The sequence below is a fragment of the Hibiscus syriacus genome, unplaced genomic scaffold (genome assembly GCF_006381635.1).
Source record: "Hibiscus syriacus cultivar Baekdansim isolate YM2019G1 unplaced genomic scaffold, ASM638163v2 tig00111336_pilon, whole genome shotgun sequence".
Lineage (NCBI taxonomy): Eukaryota > Viridiplantae > Streptophyta > Magnoliopsida > Malvales > Malvaceae > Hibiscus > Hibiscus syriacus.
In genome coordinates, this window is record NW_024063063.1 from 611398 (window position 1) to 615279 (window position 3882).

At 34.4% G+C, this 3882-nt stretch overlaps 1 long non-coding RNA gene across 3 annotated transcripts; it reads left to right on the forward strand.

Moving 5' to 3' along the window:
• The first annotated feature begins 1306 nt into the window (after positions 1 to 1306).
• LOC120158952 lies at positions 1307 to 3618 on the forward strand. Of its 3 annotated transcripts, none has more exons than XR_005519299.1 (3): positions 1307 to 1583; positions 2090 to 2685; positions 3457 to 3618. It is a non-coding gene; the product is annotated as an uncharacterized LOC120158952 (long non-coding RNA). The 3 variants fall into 3 exon arrangements; XR_005519301.1 differs by having other exon boundaries at positions 2090 to 2350; XR_005519300.1 differs by lacking the exon at positions 3457 to 3618 and adding an exon at positions 2767 to 3426.
• The last annotated feature ends 264 nt before the right edge of the window (positions 3619 to 3882 follow it).

Consider the following 3882-nt stretch of genomic DNA (forward strand, 5'->3'; position numbering starts at 1 on the left):
CAATATTATAGAACAAAAATTCTAAGGAAAAATAGAGAATATTCTCGTATTTCCAATTGAAGAGAAAATACTCCCTAAAATACTTTAGGACAAATATTTCTCTTTCCAACTGAAATAAAAAGAATATAATAATTTTTCCTAAGAATTTAATATGAAAATAATTTTTATATAATATTATAATATAATAATACAAGCAAAATAAATATCTAAAAAAATAAAAACATACTTTAATGGTACAAATAAACAATATACATATGAATCTATTCATTACATGGTGACAAAAATAAATTCAAAGAAACCTTAGTATCCTAAACATTAATAAACAAATATCATGGCATGAAACAACAAAATAAAAGCACCAGAATCATAATAAAACCATATATACATGACTAAAACGGAAAAACATAAATATCGGTAGCCAAATCTCGAAAGAAAAAAACATTCAACAAAGGACTAAATTAAAATAATGTAAAATCAACCATTCAATTCGCAAAACCTTGAAAATAAACAGAAATGGGGACCAAAATGCAAAAGACGCTAAACTTGAAGGGACCTAATGCACGATTAACCCTAAAATGTTACTAAAACACGAATCACCTTAAACATAAAGGACCAAAAGAGTGATTTAACCTAAAACTAATTACCAGAATGCAAAACACGCTAAAGTTATAGGGACCTTAGAGTGATTTACCCAAAAATCCTAATATATCAACACTCCCCCTTTTCCAGAATCATTTCGTTCGATGACTCACCCTAACTTCTTCTCCCTTTTCTTCCTCACTCCAAACGGTGTTGCACGCCGAAACCAAGATAAAGCTCGGCCACCACACGCCGGTGGTGACCCTCTTACGCTGGTGTTATTCACAAAAGACTAAATTAAAATAATGTAAAATCATCCATTCAATTCTCAAATCCTTGAAAATAAACAGAAATGGGGACCAAAATGCAAAAGATGCTATCCAAACGGTGTTGCACGCCGAAACCAAGACAAAGCTCGGCCACCACACGCCGGTGGTGACCCTCTTACGCTGGTGTTATTCACAAAAGACTAAATTAAAATAATGTAAAATCATCCATTCAATTCTCAAATCCTTGAAAATAAACAGAAATGGGGACCAAAATGCAAAAGATGAAACTTAAGGGACCTAAAAAGTTACTAAAACACGAATCACCTTAGACAGAAAGGACCAAAAGAGTGATTTAATCTAAAACTAATGACCAGAATACAAAACACGCTAAAGTTATAGGAACCTTAGAGTGATTTACGCAAAACTCGTAATATATCAACACTCTCCCTTTTCCAGAATCATTTCGCACAATGACTCACCCTAACTTCTTCTCCCTTTTCTTCCTCACTCCAAACGGTGTTGCATGCCGAAACCAAGACAAAGCTCGGCCACCACACGCCGGTAGTGACCCTCCTACGCTGGTGTTAGTCACACGCAATCACATCTCGTCAGATTCGACCCTAGACCACCCTAAACTGAGACTAAGACCACGACCCTAAACGGCAAAAAGGGTCTCCGACACTCTCCTTTCACAACGAAGACACCCCGGCGACGAAATTCAACCGACTGGGCAAGGTAGACTCCCTCCTAAATCGTTATTTTATTTTACTTTTGTTTTTCTAGAAATAGCATAGAAAGATCATTAAACGAAAGAAAAACATTCGAATACCTTAATAAAATTTGATGACTCTAAAAGCTTCTATTTTTTTTTTTGTTTGATTTCTCCAAAAATCAGTCTTTGTATTGATTTTTAGTTCGAACGAAAAAAATAGGAAATGCTCGGTTACAAATGATTTTCAAGGGAAAAGAAAAATAGGATAAAATCCTCTACTGTTTTTTTCTCTCTATTTCGATTGGGAACCTCTATCGGGGAAGAGTCCCCTCTATTTTTCACGCTGTATTTTTTCCTCTTTCGTTTCCTTTGCTGCTCCCTCTCTATTTCCCCCACTGTTGGTGAATTTTTCTTGAATGCTCCTTGTTGTTCCTTGTCCCATGGTTCCCCCCTTTTTTACCACGAAAATTCCCTAGTAATATAGTGCTCTCTCCTTTGCTAATGGAATTCGGTCTCTTTTTTGGTGCAGCGTATGGGCAGATGCTTGGGTGTTGTGGATGGGGAATCGAGTTGCTCATTCAGAGTGCTGTCAGGCGTGTGTGATGGGGAACTGAGCGTGCTGGCCGACAAGTTATGGGCTTCCTTGGGAGGCACGAGCTGCTGTTGGGTGTGCTTCATGCGTGGGTCTTCTGCTGGGGAGCTGGAAATGGCATATGGGGTGCATGTGGCTTCACGTGAGATGTATAGGCACTAGCATGGGAACTAGCATATGTTTGACTAAAAGAAAATGGTGCTCACAATGGGAGAGTTTTTTTTTTGTTAGTTTAGTCATTTATATTGCTGGGTTTCATCATTTGATTTTGGTTTACTTAAAAAATCTTCAACACCATTCTTAATTGATCGATTTTTTCTTATTTTTATTTTAATATACGATTATTTTTGGTGTAATAGCCTTTGGAGGATGCTATATATTATAAGAATCGTGAAGTGATTAGATTTTGGAGAAGCATGTAGCTAAGCCTTTGGTTAGTTATTGCATCATTCGTCTGGAATTTTTTCCCATTCAGTGGTACTCCTTGAAATCATTTGTGGAGGGTCTTATGACCATTGTCCATTCTGTTACTGGTTAGTACTTGAATTGTCATGGTACTTCGTATTGCAACCATTTGTGTATTATTGATTTATATTTCTATTATTTATATTCAGCTAATACGAAGGATTGTTCAACAAAGGAATGAGAATTGGTAGAGCTTCAATATCATTTCTAGCAGCGATGGAGCTGATATGGCATACATTATATTAATTTTTATATTTTCAAATGCTTTATTATGCATTGTTAAGTTGTTACCAGAATTGAAGTTTGATGGTAGATTATGATAGTTATCATATAGGCCTTTCGCAAAGTTTGTCAGTATTGAATGGTAAGTTGTGGAATGGCTTTTTGTGTTCCACCTCACTGTGATACTTGAGAAGAGGGCTATCTAAGAAGATATTAAGGATATTATCAAATAAGGATTAAAATATTTTTTTTTATCTCGACTTAAGTTGTCCTTTAACTCAAACGTCGAGAGGCTCCAACCATTTAGCCACTGTAGAGTGTGGGGTTGTGTTTCTGGTGTGGCACGATATTGTGATGTGCACTATATTGTATAATATAGGTTAATGTGTCAAATGTATAGGAGAATCTGGGTTTCTTTTTCATGTAGCACTAGCATGTTAGTCATAGTCAGTTGGACGATGGCTTTGTGAGGAAGTCTCATAATTCTTTGTAATTGATATAATTATATTCATGGAATTTATTCCATTGCTTCTTCTGATGTTGAGCGATGTTTACATTTTGAATTTTATTTTGAATTTTTCTCTTACTGGTCTACTTTTTCTGTCATTAAATTACAGGAAACCTTTTGTATAGCCTCATGAAGTGGAACATAAGTACCAGCAAAAAAACTTGTGGATGAAGCTATCGCTGACAAGAATAAAGTGCAAGTTGCGCATAAAGTGATTTTTTTCTCTTCATGTTTCTATATGAGAAGTTTGGGGCTTCATTGTAATTAGTAAAATCATAGTTATTGTAATTTGTAAAATAATGTCATTATTTTAATTTATAAAAAGTTTTATACTTTATTGTAATTTAAAGAATATATACTTTATTGTAATTTTTAAAAAAATTGTCCTTAATTGTAAATTCACAACGTTTTGTCCTTTATTATAAATTTCAAAACGCTTTATCCTTTATTGGAAATTCCAAAACAATTTGTCCTTTATTATAATTCTATGATTTTTATATTTTAATAGAGAAATTGTTGCGATGTTTTTTTCATC